Source organism: Taudactylus pleione, unplaced genomic scaffold, assembly GCF_031769625.1.
Source record: "Taudactylus pleione unplaced genomic scaffold, aTauple2 ptg000479l, whole genome shotgun sequence".
In the NCBI taxonomy this organism is placed as follows: domain Eukaryota; kingdom Metazoa; phylum Chordata; class Amphibia; order Anura; family Myobatrachidae; genus Taudactylus; species Taudactylus pleione.
In genome coordinates this window covers 1,947,730-1,965,062 of record NW_028284881.1, presented here as the reverse complement: position 1 = coordinate 1,965,062, position 17,333 = coordinate 1,947,730, and the positions used below count along the sequence as shown (strand labels likewise).

Sequence of the window (17,333 nt, the reverse complement as noted above, 5' to 3'; positions counted from 1 at the left end):
TTGGCACAGCACAGGGGGCACAGCATATGCACAGGAAGAGTTGTGCCCCCTATGGAAACAGAGACCAGAGTCCTATGCCTGTAGAGTGCAGCTATTTGTGAGTTCTGAATTGGGACGCCTCTGTTGGAGCTCCCTGTCAGTTCTGACTCAGAACTTCTGAGCTGTCCCTCCATCCTGATAGTCAGCATTGTTGGGTAGTGGAGAAAAATGAGGGGTGGGCAGGGTAATCCATCATTGCCGCGTCTGCCTCCACTCCCAGTCTGCACTCGCGGCTCCCACTCCTCCCACAGCATGCCCCCACATGCAGGCACAAATCAGAATGGTGTTAATAGGCACTGCAGCACATCTCCACCCACTCCATATGGCACACCCATCAGGCTGCCCTACAAACACTCTCATGAAGGATAGCAGGGGGCCGGCTTTGGGTGGGGGGGGACAATGGAAGCCAGGACAATGTAGAGGAGGTGCCCCCTTCAGGGCTGGTGTCCTGGCAGCAAGAACGGGTCTCCTCTCAGTCCGGGCAGTCCCCCCCTGATGGTGACCCTGGTTGCTGCATACACTGTTTGATTGTTCACATAAGACATTAAATCAGCCTGTAACACATGTTCAACCAGTATTAGATTGCATGAGAGACTTTAACAGCGTGACAGTATATCACTGTATTTCACCCTGTTCACTGGTTTGTATATCACATGTCCGAAACTTATAACAGATAAAAATAGGCACAATGTTCAAGTGGCGGGTAACAAAGGCTGATGCGCGTTTCACCAATATAGCTTTGTCAAGGCATCAACCCTTTTGTATAATGGTGTCCAGAGGTATCACCGGGTGTGGTGATACCTGGCACTCTCTGACCCCTCGTGCAGGTCAAAAGTGCATGGCTTCATGTGTGTGAGGTAACGCCGCCTGGTGTCCCATTTTGGTGACATGACTGTGGGCCCTATTCATCAACACTAAAATAACGTTTTTAAGGACATTTTCCTTAAATAACGTTATTTTGGTATTCATGAACAGACTTAACACAGGAGATATCACAGATATCTCCTTGCTAAGTTCCCCTGCGTTAATTTCCACACTCCCCATACATTAGTATGGGGATGTGGAAATTATGGTATTCATCAAATTCCGAAAATTATCAATTTTCGGAATTTGATGCAGTTACTATTCGCCACTGTGAGGTGGCGAATAGCAGAATCCACTTACCTGTATCAGCGTGTGCAGGTCCCCCGACGAGTCCCTCCGGCGCTCTGCTCCGTCCTCAGGCTCCGGAGGCTGGTCTGTCATGTGTGCTCCCCAGCAGAGCACAAGAAAGTTTAGAAAAAGAAAAAAAATATATATTTTTTTTCTAATCTGTCATGTGGTCTGCTGGGAAACCACATGACATAACAGCAGGACGGAGCCGGAGGCTGCTGCGCGGACAGGTAAGTCGGGGGGGGGGAAGGTGAGCGGAGGGGGGAGGGGGTGGGGGGGATCGGGGGGTACGAAACTTAACGCATCTGTAGCCAGTGCTGCGCATGCGCTGGTTTTACAGATGTAACAGCGCATGCGCAGCACTGTTTCCAGATGCGATAAGGCAGTGTAGGCAGGGAAAAGTTTCTATTTCCCGAAAAGCTGTCATCGCAAAAATGACAGCTTTTCGGAATAGATACTTATGGAGAGGTGGAATGATGAATTCCACCTATAATTAGCTAGAACTCCATGAGAGTTCTAAAGCTAATTATCTCCATTGAATTTTTATGTTTAATGAATAGGCCCCTGTGTCAAGCTACTGTCCTCGCCACTTTGGAGGCTTGCCCAGCGCTCTGGAGGCTGCTGGAAAGCACCCAACCGCCCTCAGCACAGTGGGGATTACATGTGCATGGGAGTCATCCATCACCCCGCTGTAGTGCTGCCAGATGAAATACCGACACTGCAAGCCCGAACGCTCCACATCCCAACTGGGTCTGTACCCTAACCCTTCCCTGTCCCCCCCCACTAACCCTCCTTTAGTGGTGCCTAACCCTAACCCCTCTTTCCCGCACCCTAAACCTAACCCTCCCTGTGGGGCAGGGGCGTTTCTAGAGAGGAGGGGGCCCGTGTGCAGTCTCCATCACGGGCCCCCTCCTCTCTGTCCGGCAGCCGGTGGCGCACTGAGCACTAGTGTGTGCCCGGAATCTAGAGTGCATGCGCAGGTCACCGGCAAAATGGCCATGGTGGCCATTTTCTTTGGGGTTTTTTTAAATCTTTTTATTGAACAGCAATAAAGCAATTATACACTGCACAATCCAAGAATTAAATAAAATTAAATAAAATGAAATTATCTGATAAGCGACTAGTCTGTTTCTTGGAACAAACAATATACAAATTACTGTTGATCTTTTCAAACTTTTTTAGAAAGTAGTACAAATATAAATTGAAATTATTTCAGAGTACAAAGAAACAAAGTACTTGAATATATTATAGTATAGAAAATTACAAATACTGTATAGGAAATCAATATAATACACCGTATAGAAGTGCAGGATAATATACAATCAATGTCACTCAAACTGCACAATCTGTAGAACCAGTATAAGCAGCGATTGAATTTTGAATTAACAATTTATCACATCAACATCGGTATATCAGTCCATCGCTATATCAATATAATCTGTGTCAATGTAGGAGTATATTAGAAAAAAGGAGGGTTAGAATAAAGTAGTAAAAGAAACAAAAGAAGGAAAGGTGAAATGGAGGGGAAATCACTGACAAAAGGTGAGAGATACCTTGTCCGAGGAGATTCACAGAGAGAGACACATAAATAGCAATAACAGGAATTATTTTAAGTGGTATTTCTTAGCATAAACCATTCCGTGTGATCAAAGACTTTCCATATGTTATTTTGAATCTGGGTTGGCAGACATTGTATATATGGTTCCCATTTTTTGGAGAAAATCCGCACCCCTCTTTCGATATTAAAGATAGCCATACGTCTCTCCGCATAAATAACCTCCAGCAGCGCAGTTTTCCATTCCGTTAGTGTAGGTGCCGATTTCGAGATCCAGTACTTAAGGATAAGTTGTTTAGCTACTGTAACCATGACTCTTAGAGCAGGTTTCCATGGGTCTAAGGAGGACTCAGTCTCCCATATTGAAAATTCCACGAAAATAAGAGCTGCCGCATTTTTGGATAATTTAAGATGTATCGTAGTGTTTAGATAGTACAAAATTTTATTCCAAAATCTATGGATTTTTCTGCAGTACGAGAGGTTATGCGAGAGAGAGGCATTAGGGCAGTTACATTTCACACAATTTCCCTCTTCCAATGGCACAAAATGTTTCCTTTGGGTAGGAGATATATATGTACGATTTAAAATTCTAAGGTGAATTTCTTGAAGTCTTGCCGACTTAAGACAGGGTAAAACACAATCTAGATTCACAATAAATGGCTCCAAGTCCCACAATTCGGGTATCTCTGTGTGCCAAGCCTCCGCAACTGTTGCCCAAGCACACATAGGAATTTCAATCAGGTATTTATATAGATGAGCTATTCTAAATTTGGTTGAACAACATAAGAGTAAGATGCGACCCATTGTGTCTGTGTTAGCTGAGGTCCATAAAGGGTTATCTAAGGATTGAATAAAATGGCGTACTTGTAAGAACATAAAAAATTGTGAACGAGGGATATCATATTTATCTTGTAATTGTACGAAGGAGAGCAAATTGCCACCCGGATCAAACACATCCTTGATGGACATGATACCTTTTTGATTCCACAATTTAAAGAGAGGAATGTCAAGTGAAGGGAGAAAACATGGGTTACCCCATAAGGGGATGTACGGGGATGAAAAAGGATTCTTCCCCAGGTGTGTGTTAACCTTCAGCCACGTAGTGTAAGTGTCCCAGAATAAAATATTAGAACGAAATATCATAGGAATGTGTATTTTAGGGGTGTGTAACAAAGCTGCTGGGGCATATGGGTGAAATAACGCTTCCTCCAAATCAGGGTTAGTATAGTGGTCGGTATGTAACAGCCAGTCAGTTATGTATCGGAATATAGCAGCCTTTGCAAAAGCAGAGATGTTTGGGGCGCTCAGCCCTCCGCTTTTTTTCGGTATATAAGCTCGGGAACGTGGCATTCTAGGTTTCTTGTACTGCCAAATAAATTTAAAGAAGATCTGCGTAAACTTCAGTACATCCGCCTTTGTTAAAGTGATGGGTAAATTCTTTAAAAGATAAACTAGTTTCGGGAACACCACACTCTTTATCACAGTTACTTGTCCTAGTAAAGAGAGTTTAAGATCTTTCCAATTCTGGAGTTGGGAATTTAATTTATTTAGCAATGGAGTGAAATGAAAAGCATATAAAGAGGATAATTGGGCTGGTATAAATATACCTAAATATTTTAATTTATGTGTTGCAATTGTGAAAAGGGAGGCTACATGGGGATATGTGGCTAGAAATGTAGATGTATTAATAGGGAGTAATTTAGATTTGCTCACATTGATGCGATAACCTGCAAATGAGCCAAATGTGGTAATTAGATCCAGAAGTGTAGGGATGGATCGTAGGGGATCGGATACAAAAAGCATCATATCGTCTGCAAATAAAGACAATTTACATGTTTGATTTCTGATAGTAATACCCTTTATCTCCGTTTTTTGTCTTATTGCTATCGCCAGTGGCTCTAGCGCAATTGCAAACAGGAGTGGAGAGAGCGGGAAACCCTGTCTCGTCCCTCTCTGTGTACTAAATACAGGTGATAAATATCTATTAGTGAGAATCTGAGTAAGGGGAGAAGTATATAAGGATCGTATGATCTCAACAAAAAGGGTGGGTATGCCGAACCGACGCAGAGATTCAAACAGGTGATCCCAGGTTACCAGATCAAATGCTTTCTCTGCGTCTAGAGACAACAAGAACCTGGGACCACCCGCCTCACCCATCTGTAAAGATTGCAGCACCAAGAGGACCTTCCTAATATTTGTGACAGAATTTCTGCCACAAATAAACCCGGTTTGATCCGGGTGTATGATGGATGGGAGAATCGACTTCAACCGCTCTGCTAAAATTTTTGCCAATAATTTATAATCTACATTAAGTAGAGAAATGGGTCTGTATGACGAAGGTAAAAGGGGGTCTCTACCCAACTTCGGCAAAACTTTTATAGTGGCCAAATTAAAATAGTGAGGGATTAATTTCTTATCCATTATAGAGTTAAATACATTGGTTAAAGTCTCCGTGATTTGGGGACGTAATGCTTTGAAAAATTCCCCACTCAAACCATCTGAGCCTGGGGCCTTTAACATCTTGAGAGATCTAACAGCTTGATCTACCTCTTCATGTGTAATTTTACCAGTCAAAACATCAGCCTGTACAGATGAAATCTGTGGCAGAATATGTGACTCCCAAAAAGCCTCTTTTTTAGTGATATCTATTGGGTCTTGGGAGTAGAGGTGTTGATAGTAACGGAAAAAGATATTCGCAATATCTTTGCCATTGAATTGTGTGGCAGAGCTTTCATCTTTGAGCACTGCAATATTATTATGTGGCTTGGTTCCTCTCAGCATATTTGATAAGAGTCGGCTAGGTTTATTGCCGTATCTAAAGAAACGTAATTTACCTGAATATACGTATTTATCATCCATTTGAGTGAGGACTTGGTCACAGTGTAATTTGCATTCATTATATGCAGTTCTAGTCACCGGTGACGGTGAAGCCCTTAGAGCTTGAAATGCAGATGTTAAGGACGTCTGTGCAGATCTATAAGTGGCGTCTTGTTCAACCTTATATTTTGTCATAAAGGAGATAATTACCCCCTTATCACCGCCTTAGTGGTTTGCCAATATAAACATGGGTTATCTTTATGTATTTGGTTATTCATGTCGTAATTGGCCCAAGTTGACTCTAGCATCGATTTAAATTTGAGAGATGAGGCTAGTTTTGCCGAAAATCGCCATTGGGTGTGTGAACTCAAAATGAATTTCCCCTGTACATCCACCCACACTGGTGCATGGTCTGAAATAGCTATAGTTTCAATCGATCTGTCAAGAATCATTGGGGATATTGAGTTAGATAAGTAAAAATAGTCAAGCCTAGAAAAGGCGTTATGGGTGGCCGAGTAATACGTGTATTCTAGGTCAGTGGGATGCCTCGTTCTCCACACATCTGGTAAATTCAATTCTGTAGCCATATAATTTAAACCTATTTTTGGGTGTTTGGGGGAAGAATGAGAGAAAGTTTTTCTATCTAAGGTTGGGGAAGCAATCAGATTCAAATCACCCCCTAATATAATCTTAGAATCTGCAAAAGAGTATAGTGTGTTAATCAATCCTAAGAAAAAGGATTTATCATATACATTGGGTCCATAAACATTACACAAACAATATCTAGTGCCATCTAGCGTAACATCCATAAGAATTTATCGTCCCTCTTGATCTACATCAGAAGAATGAACATCAAACTGAATACCCTTACGTATTAGGATTACCACTCCACGTGACTTAGAACCATATGATGATGACGCCAATACCTGGTGATGTAATGTGTTTAGCTTGGCATGTTCTGTGGGAGTTAAATGGGTCTCCTGCAAATAAGTGACATCAGATTTAAGCTTATTAAGATAAGTCAGTATGCGCTTTCTTTTCACTGATGAGTGAATCCCCCTGACATTCCAGGTACAAAACCTAAGGTGGGAAGGCATCGCAAGGTGTGGAAATTAGATAATGTAAATAGTAAAAAGTATAGTATAAATGTTAATGTACTCCCCATAATACCGATTGGTATTAAGCGTGGTCAAGATAATATGAATGTCGCCCTTAGTGTAAATTGCAAATAAGCTATAAAGGTCATGAGCTTTGTGATTCATACGATGTAAAGAAACAAATAGACAGATAGACATAGACATAAAAAGAAAGTAAAGATAAACACATATATGCAGAGATTGAAAGTCAAATGCGAGCCTCTAACCAAAACTGTGGTCATTGATCTCAGCCAATTGAAAAAACAGTAGTATTAATAATTACTGTAAAGCAACATCACAAGTATGTATGTAATTATAATCCTAAATCAGACTATAAACATGTTTTGAAGGGTAGAGTGAAACCTGATAAAAGCATCAAAATAAGTATGGGACACCTTCCCTGGATCAGTCATTATGATCCATTGTGGAGGGATCTGAGGATACTTTTCTTCATTGAGAAAACCCTGGGCGTCAGCAGCTTCTGTGAAATCTTTAGGGCCTTGAGAGGAGAAAATGCGAAGTCTAGCTGGGAATAAAAGAGCAAAGCGAGTCCCGGACTTGATGAGCTGAGAGCAGACAGGGAACATATTTCTGCGTGCTCTGGCAACCTCCGCAGAGTAGTCCTGGAACAAGAGAATACGTTGGCCGTCCCACTGAAGAGGGCAGTCGACCATATGAGATCCTTGTGACGAAAGTTTAAGCACTTGAAAATAACTGCCCTAGGGCGCGAGGTGTTAGAGTCTCGAAAAGGACCTAATTATTGTCTCGTTCGATCTCAAAATTATTTAGTTCAGCTGAGATGCCGAGTAACTAAGGGAGATCGGTTTGGAGAAATTTAGTGAGATCGGTGCCTTTAATTGTTTCCTTAAGACCCAGAAGTAGCAGGTTGTTGCGTCTGGACCTGTTTTCCAGATCGTCTACCTTAGATAATAATTGTTGGTGAGTGGTCGACATAGTGGCAACTTGTTGTTTTAGTTCTGAAAGCTCATGGAAGTTGACTCCAATCCTATTCTCATTTTCACGCACTTGTTGTGAGATAGAGGACATTTGCGTCTTAATATCAGCCAGCGCTCCCATGAATTTATCTGCTTGGTGTTGCAGTAGTGGTTCCACTGTTTCTTTAATGGCCCTAGCTATCTCTGCGTATGAGAGAGGAGCAGGAACCGGGCCTATTGTGTTATGGGTAGTAGCGGGTTCAGAACTATGTGTATGTTGCATGTCTTCCACAGAGTCTGTAGGTTGATCTGTATGCTTGTTACTGCCCCTGGCTCGGTTTGTCTTAGGGGTGGGTTGCGGAGCCATGAATTTATCCATGTAGAGATTGGACTTAATTTTCACCAGGTTATGATAGTACTGAAGAGCATGTTGCTTAGAAATGGCTGTGACCACAGATAGGAGGTCTTTTACATTTCAATTAATTGTGACGTAACTTGAAGAATAGGGCTAAAGCACCATCTGGTGCTAGAAACGGGCACTGCAACAATTTCCCAAAGTAAAGGATACGTATATAGGTATTGCCAAATATATCATCAGCTGTAGGCAGGTTTAAAAGAAATATAGAGTTGCAGAATTTCTGCCTACAAGCAGCTGCACATTCATCCTACAGTGTAGGATTTGAACTGGTGAAACACAGTACCTTATCTCCTGTGTCTACAAAATGGCGCCGTCCTTAAGATGGCCTTGAAGGGCACCAGCGTCTGCCTTCTGTGGCTGTGTTGTGATGTGCGGTCGCGAGGACCCGTCCAGCGGCGTCCCCATATGTTCCCCTTGCTGCTCGCGATCCACCGGCTGATGCCTTGGAGGCCGGCGTCACGGGGTTCGGCAGCGGACCAGGCGCGATGCAGGAGCTTGGAAGTGAGAGTCTGAACCCGGCACTACGCACCGCGGCTCCAGTAGGCCGCGAGATCCGGCAGCCCGATTCCGAGGGCCAGATTCTCGCTAGGCACCAGGAACACTCGCCCTAGGGGGCATAGATGTTTTGCAGCGGTGAGGGAGCCGAAAAGCACCGTGCACGTCCGGAAGTGGTTTAACAGGCTCAGTCTTGACGGAGCTCCGACACCATGCGGCTTTCCTCTTCGGCTTCCAGGTCACGCCCCCACGGCGGCCATTTTCCCTGTACTGCGCATGAACGAACGACGGGAAAATGGCCACAGCGGCCATTTTCAAGCTTGGTTTAGCCTTTAACATGCTTGCTGCTTTAAAAATCCGGGCATACTGGCATGCATTCCCGCAGCAACGCTGGCTCAAAGGCTATTACTTTTAGCCCCAAGTCTTTTAAAACATTTTTGAGAAAATACATTCGGCATTCTGGAAAGGCAAAAGTAAAGCATATGTAGCTTCAGCAGAATGTATGATTCCATAGTCAGACAGCTGCTCCTCCAGATTGTTACTATAGCACAGATGGCTCTCGCCAGCTCGTACAGGCTGTACATTATCATTCCATCCTTTGTGTTTGGAATCCTGTGTAATCTAAATACAGTAGGAAGGAAATATACAGTGATAGACAGGGTTGTGATGTTTTGTCTGACTATATACAATTTTGTTGTTGGTCTTCTGCATTTATGTGTCTGAGGGCCTGATTCAGACTTGGACACAAGTGGGGACTCAGTTGCTATTGATCGATGTTTTGGTTACTGTGTTGCGGTTTCTGTCAGCGAAATGTTATGAGTGGTGATGGGAAGGAGCATCTAAAATGGAGGCGTATCGCCGGCGTGCTGATGACACTGACTGCGTCTTCAGACACAGACTCACTGGCCTCAACAGCTTACTTACGGAGGAATATTCTGAGCAACTTTAGGGTTACTCAGATGTCCGATGATCCGCTGATGTTTCCCGATGGTGATCTGACGCTGTGTCTTCTGACGTATGCAGTGGAACTGAGAAGCCACGGGAGGGGGGGGTGTCCCATTTCAAAAGACAACACCTACATAATTTACATACCTTCTCAGATCCCCTGCTACCGAAGATACAGCACCCTTCACTCCCGAGTCCACCTCTGAATCAGGACTGGAGATAGCTGACGGCCATTGTGATTTCCATTTATATGAACGCATGTGATTAGCCACATGAGACTGGTGTATTCACATCAACATGCAGTATACTGCAATTGTCTTAACTACTGCACGTACTTTGCTGCATAATGCAATAAACTGTGTAAGCATGCACAACTACAGGCCTCAGACCATCTTTGCAGTGACAGTATGAAGGTTTTAAAAAATAATAAGAGTAAGGCATAAAAATTAGGGGAATATAAAGATGAAGTAGGCAGCATGCTGATGGCAAGGAGATTGCGTGCTAAGAAAATAATTGCCCCCATGAATACATCTATAGCCAACTTATCTTGAATTTTGATGATCTCCTTAAATGATGATCCCTGCAAAGGTAGATTTAAACTTCTTGCTTTAGATGTAGAATTTACTAATTATTTTAACCTTGAAATAGGATTTAAAAAGTATTTGAAACAGCAGTTGGCTGGCAGCTTTTAGCATGTACATTAGCGGAGCATCTTACACATGAACACACACAATAAGCACAAACACAAGAAACAAGCACCATCTATATCATAAGCGAGAAAGCTTGTCTGTCTGTCTGGTTCTTTGTCCTTTATGCAAGGCCAGAGTTTTGGACCTAGCTCCACCAAATTTGGCATTGTGGTGTAGTTTGACGAGGATTAGTTTTTGCCTAGGTTTGAACTTTATCAGTGCCACACACTGTTACACAATCCCTAAAAATGGGGACACTCTTAAATTACATAGGTTCTGTGGCTGGCTCCAGTGTAAATTGGCAGCATGCCAAAAACCGGAGAGAAGGCTACAAAAGTATCCTTTTAAGTCCGAGCAAACTTGATGACTCATGCAAGTTCATATTAAATCCAGAGCCTCTGTGTTTGCATGCAAGGGTGTAACTAGAACTTTCTGGCCACATAGCAAGATCTTAAAAGGGTCCCCCAGGGGTAAAAAAAACAAAAACATGCATTTGCCCCCACACAGAGCCATTTCAGGTTATGCCACACAGTAGTACCCCTTATACACATTATGCCACACTAGTGCCCCTCATACATGCCACACAGTAATGCCCCTTACACATTATACCACACTGTAATGCCCTTTACAGATTATGCAATATAGTAGTGCCCCATATAACAAATTATTCCACACAATAGTAGTGCTCCTTACACATTATGCCACACAGTAATGCCTCTTACACATTATGCCCCCCCAGCAACCTCTCACCTCCCCGTGCACCATCAGCAGCCAGCAGGTGTGGATTTGGGGCCGGGTAGCCAACTATTTACAACTGGCGCCCCGGCAGGCATGGACAGACAGCACCGTTGCAATTTGAATCTGGTGCTGGTCGCGAACCAATTGTAGCTTGCGGATGAGCAGCCAATCATGTGCCGCCACTGGGCTGGGCACCAAATCAACATCGCTGACACCAGGCCCACCTCAACGGTCCTGATTAGGCCAGTCCACCTTATGTGCATGACTGAGTGCAGGGGGAGCGACGGGCCACAGAGGCAGCTCAGGCACCATAGCAACCGGACTCCTTGCACCCATGTTAGTAACACCACTGTTTGCATGCATGTTAGCAAACAGTGGGGTCCTTTTTGGGATCAATGGAATGGGGTTATAGGCAAGGACAATGTAAACAAATAAAGGCTGCAGGTGTACTTCAGGGTCCAGTCTTCAACATGGGCAACGCCGGGTATCCTAGCTTGTATTAAATACACATTGTGCAAGCAGTTTCTTCTACAAAAGTGCTGCCCAATGGCACCTGTATTTGGCAAACAGGGTGTCTGAAATGGAACATCCATAGGATGGTCCACACGCTCAGCTACACCTTGATCCCGGTGGTCCCACCCCCTTGTTGTCAAGTCAATACATCACATGACCAGGGAGAGCAGGGACGACCCAGGGCACATTATATCCCTGCTACACTCATGAATAGAATTTTAAATCCATAGTCTATTGATCTAGCTGCAAACATTGGGCCTGATTCAGAGCCGCTCGTAAGCGGCCGTTCGTTCGCTCCGAGCGATGTTTGCACATCTGCGCATGCATATGGGTCGTAATGCGCATGCGCCAACCAGTCAGTGCGGTCGGAAAATGTGTGTTCGCAAAATTGTGAGTGCCTGCTAATTTGAGTGACAGGATGAGGCGTTTGTGGGTGGTAACACGGGAAGGTGCTTGAAAAACGGGGAGTGGAGATCCGAACGTAGGCGTGCCAAACGGTCAAAACGGGCGTTTTAAGGGTGTGCATAATTAACAAAGCAGCGTCATCGACCACGTCACTTGGTTGTTTCTTAGCCTGAACTGTTCGAATGATTGCGGTAGGAAAATCCAACCACAAGCACTGCGAGCAGTTCAGACGCCTTTCGATGTACTCGATTAATCTGATAAATAGCGGAGATGACGTATGATGCGAGCGGCATGGGGGCGTCTTTACAAAATAGCGAGAGCATCTTTCATTCGCTCGCTCAGACATAGAGGCGTCAACAGACCGCAAAGAGCGAGCGCTCAATTTAAATAGCCGGACCCTTTTTCTGAACGAGCGAGCGCAAATAGCGTCCGGCTCTGAATCAGGCCCATACTCCATATATTCCATGGTACAGTGTTATATTTAAAATAATCATAAACATTATAAAAATATGTATTTACTAGTAAAGTGACCCAGCTCACCATGGTCTGTTCCCTCACTGCTTCTTCCTGCTCTTCCTTCCCCACTCTGTTCCATCCTGCCCTCTGCTCTGTACCACCCCTCCCCCTCTGACACGAATGGGTCGCGCATCATCAAGCGAGGCGTCCCCCACTCTGTCTTATATCAAACCCTTCAGCAATAATTTCTGATCCGCTCCCTGATTTACAATAGCAACCAATCAGATTCTTCTTATTTATGTAGCTTCTAGAACAGTGATTCCCAACCTCGGTCCTCAAGGCACACTAACAGTCCTGGTTTTGGTGATATCCAGGCTTGAGCACAGATGGTTAAATCAAATTAACTGAGGTACTAATTATGTCACCTGTGCTCCAGTATGGCTATCCTTAAAACCTGGACTGTTAGTGTGCCTTGAGGACTGTGGTTGGGAACCTAATAGCTAGAATTTGATTGGTTGATATAAGCTATTTCAGTGTGGCAGAAACATTTGATTACTGTGAATGTATTAATTTTTTGGACTTCATCCTTTTTAAATTTAATCCAAACTAAGGCCTCGAAAAATACAGTATTTTAATTTCACCCATAACAAATGTATTTACAAAAGGTGACCATACAATACTTACATTGTTTCTTGGATAAAATTGTTGTGTTCTGGGATGGATTAGAATCAGTACAAACCGTTCCCAGAGTCCATCTGCGGCTGGATGTAAAAATAGACTGGTAATGTGCTAGTAAGAGGTTTCTGTTTTGGTCTGTATGGGTTGGGTTACATGGTCCATGTAGCACAGAACTGAGAGGGGGGGGTTCTCTACACTAGATCTTCATTACTGGGATGAGCGAAGGAGAGAGATATAAAATTGCAGAGAGAGTGAATATGAGCGAGACACATGTAACCTATGCAGCTAAGCATTTACAGCAGCACAAAATAGTCATGTAACTAAGCTTCCAAATTGGGATGTCAGATACACCTTTATATGACATAATCATACATCAAACTTGTTTTATTTTACATTCCATCTGTAACATTCTGTTGTATTACAGCATGATTTTAAGCAATGACCACTTTTAGAATAACTAAAAAAAAAAAAAAAAAAGTATAAAACATCTAAAACAGGTATATTTCCTTTTACTAGGTACAGATAAGCAAAGGTCATTTTTGAGCCTAACGTGCATTTAAGAACTCTTGCTGCACATTATGGGCCTTATTCTGAAGTGGACACAGACGCGTCTTATGCTAATGCTGCATCCGATTTTCAAACACCTGAGATGCCCATTTGCAGCGTCTAAGACAAAGCATTTCCATCACTGTGGGTCTTTAGACGCAACATCGATACTTGCCTACCCTCTCGGTATGGCCGGGTGGCTGCCAAATATCGGGTGGCACTCCCGGGCACCTGGAAAAGTGGACAACGCCCCAGGGGACTAGGGCCACCCGGCCACCCACTTCCTCAGTGAAGTGGGAGGTACAAACGGTCGATGACGCAATTCTCGTTGAATTGAGTCATCATGGCTTCGCCCACCACTTCCCATCCAGTAATCTTGTCATTGCAACAGCGGGGCCAGGGCTACGATGACGTGATTGTGTTGCCCCCAGACCCACCCTCCTCAGATGTGCCCTGCCCTCCTCCACTCCCAGACCCGCTGAAGGAGGAGGCAGGGGAGGCAAGTATGCCTATGGCAGGTGCAGTCAGCTGTGTGTCTTTGAATGCAGCAGTTTCTGTGACACACCAATGGCAGCGTCACCACCCCCATTATCTCCCAGGAACGCCCACTAAAATTCTCAGACCCTGTGTCAGATTCTGTATTTTGACTTAATAGGGTATGCTATTGGCAGTGATGTGCGGTCAGGTGAGGCAGAGCCTTTCCTGTCATACTTAGGTATACTCAAGAGTTTTAACTATAAAAATTATAATAAAAATGTAACAAAAATATTATAAATATCTTCTTTGTATGATTCTAATCATTTTTATAGTCAAAACTCTGGAGTAGAAAGTGTACGGCAGGTGAGGCACTGCCTCACCTGTCTACCATTTCCACACATCCCTGATCAAAACACCCCAAATTACCAGCACTATATACTGCTGCACCTTTGTATAATGCCCACATGAACCCTCAGGTTCATATATGTATCTGCAAATCTGGCTCCGATACTAGCTAGTGCCTCCACAGCCATTTACCTCATCATACGCCACAGGCTAGTGGCCTCCTAAGCCCTGCACTGTATATTTAAATATATGAATCACATCATCACCCCCCCCCCCCCCCGGTTCTGCTCTTTTCACTAGGAGGTGGGTAGGCTGCAGAAGGGTAAGGAGTGTAAAGGTATCATACTCTTTGGGGGGCCTCTGGAACGTGCCAAAAATGTGTGAGTTCTACGTTGATTAATTGAGATAGAATATATATATATATATATATATATACTCCTCAATATACAGAAAAAACTTGCCCTGGTACCATCAAAGGTATGGAGCACCTTAACAATAAAGTACACAAAGCAGAGGCACTCACGGGTCTTGCAAATGAAGACTAGGACAACAGCTAAGTTGTTAGTTCAACGTTTTAGTCACCAAAGACTTTTATCAAGAACGTTCTTCATAAAAGTCTTTGGTGACTGAAACTTTGAACTAACAACTTCGCTGTTGTCCTATTCTTCATTTGCAAGACCCGTGAGTGCCTCTGCTTTGTGTACTAAAATATATTTTATATATGGTTAAGCAAACTGCGGCATTCACAGGACCTTAGGTGTAAGCCTCCAGCAAGTCTACTTTCAACGTTTCAGTCTAAACAACTTTTATCAATAACGTATATATTGATAAAAGTCATTTAGACTGAAATCTCAAACATGGACCACCTGTTGTTGGAGTCTTACTTTCTAGGTCCTGTGAGTGCCATAGTTTGCTTTACCATACATTGTGGGTTCTTCAGCCTCCTGAGGGGCAAGTATATCATACATTGCGGAGTGCCGTGTTACATTGCTAAATATAAATATATATATATATATATACACATATACACACACGCACATTTCACGTGTGATCTCCCTTTCACTGTAATCAAAACCTCATCACAAAGCCACAGCTGAATCTCTCACAGAACATCATCTCCATGTAACATAGAAACATAGAATTTGATGGCAGATAAGAACCACTTGGCCCATCTATCATATTGTTACCTCAACCCTTATTGATCCTTACTCCTGAAGGGTATCCTTATGTCTATCACATGCATGTTTAAATTGCTCTACAGTCTTAGCCTCTACCACCTCTGATGGGAGGCTATTCCACATTTCCCTCTTGAGACTGCCCTCCATTTACTACAACCCTCTGTTTCCTATCCTGCAGCCATGATCTTATCCATTCAACTATCTTTGTATCCAATCCCGTGCTTTCCAGTTTATTTAACAGTCTGTGATGTGGAACAGTGTCAAAAGCCTTACTAAAGTCTAGATAAGCTATATCTATGGCCCCCCCTTTATCTATTTCCTTAGTCACCCAGTCAAAAAAGTCAATAAGATTTGTTTGCATGATCTCCCCCCAGTAAATCCATGCTGTTTGGGATCCTGAAAATTGCTGGATTTGAGATAATCTATGACTCTTTCTTTTAAGAGTGTTTCCATCAATTTCCCTACTGCTGATGTAAGGCTCACTGGTCGGTAGTTGCTTGCCTCTTCCTTGCTTCCACTTTTGTGCAATGGGACAATGTTTGCTCTTTTCCTGTCCTCTGGAATTACTCCAGTAGCTAGTGACTTGTTGAATAATTCTGTTAATGGTGTAACCAGCACCCCTTTAAGCTCATTTAGTATCCTTGGATGTATCCCATCAGGCCCCATTGATTTATCCACTTTCAGTTTTGAGAGTTCTGTTAGGATCTTCTCCTCTGTAAATGTGCTTGTTCCTACCTCATTTTTTTGATCACACGTGCAACTTAACTGTGGCCCCTTGCCCTCTCTCTCAGTAGTTTATACTGAACAAAAATAATTAGAACTATTTAGTCACAACAGGGGCCATTTTATAAGATAGATATACCACTCTTGCACGCCTTGGGTGGTTGACTTTGTGGTCACAACTCACACAAAGACATGCATATATCAGAGCATGACCACACAACAGAGAGTGGTATATTATAATATATATATATATATACACACACACACACACACACACACACACACACACAAGTGGTTCAATAAATAAGGTAACAAGACCTTTTATTTTGTCAATTTATTCAACATGTACATATAAGTATATTCAATAATATGACCATGGTACAGATTATTTTTCCACATAGTTCCCACAGTACACCAAGAGATCTATCCTTGCACAGAAGATATTAATGTCAAGCACCTGAAGCCAGAGCATGACCACTTGCTGAACTTCACCATTGCAGGAGAATCATCTTCCACCCAGTTGCTTCTTCAATAGTTCAAAGAGATGGAAATCACTCAGTGCCAGGTCAGGGCTGTAGGGAGGATGGTCCAGTACTAACTGTCATCTGGATCGCTACTCATCTTGAACGTTTGTCCTACCATTATCAATCCTGTTTCCGTGACATGACATTATCACCGTACACATCAACAAGTTGCCAATGAATTTCAGATGCTGACATGCCCATTAGACGTAGAAGTCTAATCACAATACGCACTTCAATGTTTGACCAGGTTTCCACCAGCCCCGCCATCTTAGAACTGATGTTGGGACAATATGATTGATATGATATGAGGTGCAGTCTAATGGTTGCGAGGGGAAGCAGTATACCTGCTCTGGCCTGGTGGTAAATTAGAATGAAATAGAGAACATTACACACGTGAGACATCTTGTCGTCTTACTTATTGAACCACAAACATCACATGGAAACAGTGGCACTCAACTGTGCAAACAAAACAAGTCTGTTGCCCTCCAAGTGACCATCATAAATGGCTGTCAAAGTATAAAAACAGGAATATTGACACTCATACAAAAATATACAAGTAGACAGGAGCC

General features: G+C 43.2%; 1 pseudogene; it reads left to right on the top strand.

Moving 5' to 3' along the window:
* LOC148502899 (protein kinase C delta type-like) overlaps positions 1-16,775 on the top strand; it is a 42,747-nt pseudogene extending 25,972 nt beyond the window's left edge.
* The last annotated feature ends 558 nt before the right edge of the window (positions 16,776-17,333 follow it).